The following is a 7,635-nucleotide window of genomic DNA, read 5'->3' as shown; positions in this document are numbered from 1 at the left end:
GATTTTCTTCTCCAAATGTGGTGACACGGCAAACATAATAAAATATTGCCAATTAATCTATTTTAATTGAACAAAATTTAGCTTTTCAAGATGAAGTGGTATCCCCTTGCCATCAGAAACCACTGCCTGAATTGGTAAACACATAGAACTGTTCCCGCAGTTTGAATCGACATGATCAAAACTCCAGTCAGATATGATCAGATGTAAAACCTGATGCTGCTGCATTACCTGAGAGACTGGCTTTGAAGACTCCTAGGTTGCTCCGTGGAGTTTCTTGCATGCAAATGAGAGAGTAGAACTGGTACTCAAGTGGAAAATAAAGTACGAACCATTATTCCTACAAATTCATGCTGGGTGCTGTCACACCTGCTTTTGCGCTTTGAAATAATTCACATCACTGTACACAACACAGAACAACAGGTATTATGGTGCTTGACAAATTCCTGCCTGTCATTGCTGTGAGGGACAAATCCTTAGCCCGTGAATATAAATTCATGTACATTCATTCAGAAAATAGCACATAAATATACAAGTAATACACAGTTTTCTCATGCAACTTGTCCTCTGACACTGATAAACCATGTTCTTGCCAAGCTACTCTTACATTTGCCACACTGGTTGCTATTTTTCAGCTCACTTCAACCAGAAATATTTAGTGACAGTGCGAAGTGCCTCAGGTCCCAAATAGTTTATTGATGAAACACTGATGATTTTTAAAAGCCAGATATACAGAAACCTGGCCTACAATTAGCCAACCTTGACATGATTTTCAATCTCAAAGCTGTAATGCTTGTACTGTTTGTCTCCTCAGAAAGACCCATCATTGGTGAGTACAAGTACAAATCCAGGACAGCTACAGGAATCCAGAAAGCCTATACCTAAATTATGCAGGAAAAAGATCAATTAAATACATCTCTCAATCAAGAGACCGTGTCCATGGGGAAGTGCTTGAGTTTTCATCAACACCTTCAAAAGTACGGGCCAATTTTAATACTGCTTTTCATAAACATTTTTCCAAAATTTCTTCTGAGCTGCGTTACTGTACTTACTACTCATGGAAATGAGCATTTTAAACAGTATTCAATACCTGCTGATTTTCATCTGCTCATGTCCAAATTTGTCACAATATTCTGTCCTCGTTATTTTAAAGGTCGATTTAAATAAGCATTTGATTTATGGAGGCAAAAGAGACAAGAGTTGAAGCTGTGGCAAGTTACATAACAGCCATTTAAGGGACATTACTTAAGAGGAAATAAATAGTTGTGGAAAAAAAGCTGTAGAAAAAAAGAGCTCTCAGTGGAATCTGATGACAGCCTGAGCTTTTACTTTTTTTTTTTCTGTTTTCTGTTCATCTGCAGGAAGCGGGGGCTAAGGGCAGTGCTCATTTGCATAAGCATAAATACCTGCTTTTTTAGTTTTTGATAGCTGTGATAAAAGCTGGAATGGAGTGGATTAGATGCCTTTTACATAACACCTAAAGCACTAACAGAGTTCTCACACATCACCTCAATGTGCCTCATGAATAAAGGACAATGTTCAAACCTTATTCCATATTTAATCTGTCATGGCCACCTTTTTTTATTGAATGCTTGTATTCTGCAAAGTCACTCCAGTTCGAATATTGCTAAGTTATTCAAGGCCATGCAAAACAAAAGGCAAACGATTAAAAAGAAGGTCATATTTGTGCCCCCAGTGATGTGTACTGGTCTGACAGATATCCAATTGTACACAGAAAGAAAATGCATTTATCAATCAATACAGTATGGTTCCCTTCGTCATTGCTTTGTATGCTCCTTGTAGGTCAAATAAGTTGTGCACTGACCTGACAATTTATGCCACAAGGTACATTTATAAACACAGTTTGTTATAAATTGCGTGTCTGTCAGAAAAAGCCATTGTTAGCAGGCACCATGTTCATTTATTTTCAAATGGATTTCCCATTAATGTCCTGCAGCAACTCTCGCAGTGCATTTGAAATCTCCTCGTAGTAGTAGAAAGTGAGCATTTTAGACCTGGTTTTCAGCTCATCAGTAGTCTACGGACAAATGAGTCAGATCTGCACACGTCATTTCTAGCCTCAGCACCTGTGGTTTATTTTTGACAAATAGCTAACTATGTGACTGTGATTATGCTGTTATGGTCTCTTAGCATTTCAACTTTGAGACACAATTCCCCAGTGTACCCAGCATGTACAGATGGAGCTTTTTTGAATCACTGTCATTTTGTGCTTCAGGCCGATCCCAGAATGCAATGTTTTGTACGTCTCGCACCTCATCTTCATCTTTGTCTGAACTGCCAAGTGTGGGTATTGACTTTTGGATGCTTTGAATTGTGAAGCTGGTGTGAAAAAAAATAACACCATTTGTTTTCCACTTGACAGTTTTTTCTAAAAGCAAAACTTTTGTTTATGTTCATTTACTATTAAGATGTCATCTGCATCATTTACATGTAAGCCTATGTCAAACTATGGCTTTTTACTCCTGTGTAAAGTAAATGCCTGTAATTGTGACAGTGAATGAAAAACTGTTATTATAATTATTGAGATTATGGATTCAATTTAATCACCGACTAGCAGAAACCTTGATTTTATGACTCACTATCCAGGCCACACTGAGATTATGAACAATCTTAAAGGACGGTGTGTCACTTTGGGAAGAAAAAAACTGATTTGTTTTCTTGCTGAGAGCTGAAGAAGATAAGATAAGAAGATCAATATCACTTATATCAGTCGGTGGGATCCAGAAGCTCATTAGCTTAGCTTAGCTTAACAAGGCAACACATAACAGAACAGATTTATTGCTTGACCAATGCATGCTGACATGTGGCCTTCATCTGGCAATTCTTAGCTTAGCACAAGGAGCTGAAATTGGGAGAAACAGTTAGCCTTTTCTCTTTGGTTGCAAGGCAACCAGACTGCTAAAGGTCACTGTAATTGTAATCTCTATAAACAGATATCTGCATGTGAATATGCAGGCTCTGTATGCAAGGGACAAGATTTTTCATACCAGACATTTTCTGGTTTCCATCTGTCGTCATTTTGTAGTCCGAGTAATACAGAACAGTCATTTTTTTGAGTTTGCATACAGAATAACTGTCTGTGCAGAGAGAAAGAGAAATCCATGGTCTAAAATGAAATCTAGAAACCATCAGCCATCAATTTCTGACAGTTTAGCTTCATAATAGCTTTTTTTATTCAGCATCCATCGTTGGACAGCAAATAGCGATTGGGAACAGGGAGTGGTGACCTGAATATCAGGTTATCCCTTATTTCCTGTAGCTGCTGGTTACACCTCAGACCCCCAGGGGCAAGTCATTAGCCGATACTTGATAAATTCTCTGATAACTGTATTTGTGGGATACCGGGACAATAAATACTTCTTCACATAGATGACTGCAGATTGTTTTATTCTCGTTTATGTTATTGCTGCCGAAGGTATGTTCTTAAAATAGGGCAGAGCCAGGATTGCCGTTTCCCAATTTCTCATCTTGGAGCGAGGCTAAGCTGATTGGCTACTGGCTTCCGGTTATTATTGAATGGACAGATACGAGTATGGCATATCTAACCTTTTATGTAACCTGCAAAAAGAAAATGAAATGCAGTATATTTATCAAAAATGTGGAACAATTACCTTAACCTAGAATTCTCAGCTAGCCAACTCCCCCTTTCCTGCTCTGTTTGATCACACATTGCATAAAAATGAGTCTTGAAAAGTGAAGTAAAAAAAAAAAACTCGCTCTGGATTAGGTCTCTTGCCTGGATCACAACCTGTAATATTCAGTACCCAATGCCAGACACTCAGACTGTAACAAGGGATCACAGTGTGCTGCCTTCAGTTGCACTGCTGTCATTCCTGCACTCAGCCTTAATTAATCCAAGGTGTTCTTTCAGTTCTAGACTGTATTGTTTTATATATGTGTCTTTACCTTATGAAATAGTGCTTTTGAATGTTTTTAGGACTCAGAATATTTGTTACTTTTCAATTCCTATAAACACTATTGCCACGGTTGACGCTGGCCAACCGTGGGGATGTGAGGAAGGAGGACCCAGGCGTGGAGCTCTGAATGCAAACAGTGCGTTTATTTACATTGAAAATGGAAAACATAACAATAGATCCCCAGTGCGTTCCCAACTCCGGTGACATGTCCTCTTCCCAGTCTAGTATCCCTGTCTCCGCTTCTCAGTGTCTGAGCACCCCATGCTCACTGCCCTCTCGTCTCCATGCTTCTCCTGGGGAAATAACAGAGAGGCTGCCGTCAGACACACCACCATGCAGCAGACTAAACTTAGTAACTGGTCAAGAGACTAACGTGAAGCCACGCAATGATCCAGTGTCGGAGAGAGCTCCACCATACTCTTAAATAGCTCCTTCAACGGGGCTTGATCAGCTGTGTGATGGTCTTCAGGAGTGGTCAATCACCTGGCAGGGCCACACCTACTATGCCTGAAGGCACATGTAAACAGGTGCTCCTAGACACACACACCCACACACACATACCTGCAAGCAGGGAGAACAAGGGACAGCAACACCAAAAACACATATAATAAAATACAAGTCCATAACTGCTCAGGGACCCTGGATCGCTCAGATCCAGGGTCTATTTTAAACGATAAGTCCAGATACCTCTCAAAAAAGGTCTTTTGGGTTGTTTTTGTTGTTCTTTTGTTTTAAATGAACAGCCTTTAACTATTAATTCAAACCTTTAATTATAAATTGTTAGTTATAAATCATAAATTGTTCTCACCTTGTGTCTATTTACAATGTAATGAAAAGAAAAGGCAATTTTAAGAATTTAAAAACAGCTAAAATAAGAACATAAAAATCAAATTCAGTGCATGTTTGTGAACATCCTTTTACTTTTTATAAAGAATATATTGCCTAAGGCCACATACAGTCATGTGAAAAAGAAAGTTTTCTCAGGACTCTATGCAGTCCTGTGAAAAACTGAGTATACCCATGATTCACTAGCTTGGTGAATCACCTTTAGCAGCAATAACTTGAAGTAATTGTTTTCTCTGTGACTTTATCAGTCTCTCACATCACCGTGGAGGAATTGTGACCCACTCTTCTTTACAACGTTGCTTCAGTTCATTGAGGTTTGTGGGCATTCATTTATGCACAACTCTCTTAAACTTCTGCCACTGCATTTCGATCAGGTTGAGGTCTGGACTTTGACTGAAACACCTTGATTCCTTGCTTTTTCAGCCGTTGTGTTGTAGATTTTTCTGTTTCTGCTTGAGATCCTTATCCTGTTGTATGCAACAGTTTGGGCCAAGCTTTAGGACAGATAGACTCACTCATAACTCTAGAATACTTTGCTATACAGAGGTGTGCACAGTCATGGTGTGGCTACAAATCGAACCTACATCATCACATCTCTGCCACCATGCTTGATAGATATGAGGTGTTTATATTGATGTGATATGTTTTGCTTTTACCAAATGTGGCGCTATGTATTGCGGCCAGATACCTCTACTTTGCAACGTTGCAAACCTAAGTTGTGCTCCCATGATGTTTCAGAGAGAAGATTTCTTCAGGCAGTCCTTCCCAAGCCATGCTTTTTCAGTCTTTTTCTAATTATACTGTCATGAACTTCAATATTTAAAATGGCCTGTATAGTCTAAGATGTAACTCCTGGATTGTTTGCAATTTCTCTGATTGCAAGATTGTGGTATTTTGTTAATGCACGCTTGTTGCTCTGGACCATGCTCTGCTTTTGCAGTTAGACTCATTTTCTGATCTTTAATCAGCCAAGTGCATTTGATTAGCAGACCCTGGTTGTCACTCACTCTCTTAATTCCTATGGAAACAGTAAGAACATACTTTGTTTTTCACAGGACTGCATAGAGCGCTGTCAGTCAAGGCAATGCCAAGGTGCAGTGAAACTGTTACAGCCCCACATGCTGGTACAACGACTTATTAGTACACCTTTTATTATTTTTTTCTTCTTTACGTCACACAGCCAGTAGCGCCTCCAGGGTTTTTTCATAGGGGTGGCCATATCAGGGCCACTGAGAATATTGGGGTGTCACACCAAAAAACAGAATTTCCAGTTTTATTATGCTGTTGCCCAACATAGTTTATTTAAAGAAAATATGGCAAAAATGAGAAACAGAAAAGAATTATCTGCCTATTAAAATTCCTGCTATGAAAGTTGATATCACTGAAAACAGGTACATATGAAAACCAAAGAAAAATTTGAAATCTATAATAATTTGTTTTAAGCAGGAATAAATAAAAAGTGAATGTTTCAACTCATTGTAGGTTGTCTTCCTCTCTCTTGTGTTCAAGTTTATTAGAATTATTACCAACACAGCAAGCTACTGCAAGATGCTGTAGCCTGGATCGCTCTCTTTATTTTCAACTCTCTCAAGTTAACATCAGTTACTTACAGATCATAAACAAAACAAATTATACTTGCAGGACAAAGGATAAGCACATAGTATTCACTATATAATGTGTTCATCCTTTTTGCTAAAATCCCCAATTTGTTAGAAGAAATTGGTGCAGTTTTTTATGTACTGATTAATTTGGCAAACAGCATCATAAGTTCAGAGAAACTGTGCACTGAAAGTCATTATATTCCCCAAAGTTTACTAAAAATGACCAAAATGATACTCTGTGGGTTTACAAATAGCAATATTTGCTGTATTTGTCACAGATTAGGAACTTGGTACCATCATGTATATGTGTCAGAATTTTTACATGAGGAGCACATTTTAAAGGCGAATGTTGCTATATAATACAATATAGAGGTCATCAATTCATCTTGGCTCCTTCATCAGTCATTATTGATTTTATATTATTACTCTAGTTGAATCTGAAATGTATTAACCTCCTAAGACCTGAACTCTTCGATGGCGTGCATTTTTAATTTCTCTTTGATATTTGGGCATATTGGGGCCCGATGAATGTAAAAACAAAGAATTACCAGATTTTTTTTTTACCTTATTTTTGTTTTAAAGAAAAATAAGAGCCACATATGAGGAAATTCATTTAAAATTTTGATAGGACAGTAGCAGTATAATGTCCTCGTAAGTGGATATCAGGCCCTTGTAGAGCAAAATTGAGTATTTTGGTCTAAATAACCCAAAAGGTGATGTCCACATATGTGGACGCCAGGTCTTAGGAGGTTAATGTTTACAGCATGAACCACAAAGAACAAACAGGAATGCTTGAGCTTATTTCTTTAAATTTAAAGAAAATAAATGTAAACAGGCATAGGTTAGTTAGGTTAGTTAAGATTTATTACATGTTTTAATTCTGTCAGTTTCAATCAAACTGGGGTAAAATTGAGTCCATATAGATGAAGTTATCTTACACAGACCCTCGCTTTTTATCTATAAAACTATTACAACCTGAATAATTAACTGCACTCTATGTAGCTTATGGCAGCACTAAATAACAGTGCCAGTATCTGTCTGTTCTATTTTGGTTCTTATACCACTAGGGGGAATCATCATGCTATGGAACCTCAAGAAATTACAGTTTGCCCAAACATCATTTACACTTATGGGGCGCAGATTTATGTACTGCAATCTTGTTAAAATGAAGTCTCAAAAAATATATTAATAATCAAATAAAAAATAGGTATTTTCAGGTATTGTATTGTGACTGGTTCACTCAAAGTAGAAAA

Source organism: Haplochromis burtoni, unplaced genomic scaffold, assembly GCF_018398535.1.
Source record: "Haplochromis burtoni strain Fernald_Lab_line unplaced genomic scaffold, NCSU_Asbu1 Contig_48, whole genome shotgun sequence".
NCBI classification, from domain to species: domain Eukaryota; kingdom Metazoa; phylum Chordata; class Actinopteri; order Cichliformes; family Cichlidae; genus Haplochromis; species Haplochromis burtoni.
Note: the sequence above shows the minus strand (reverse complement) of the source record.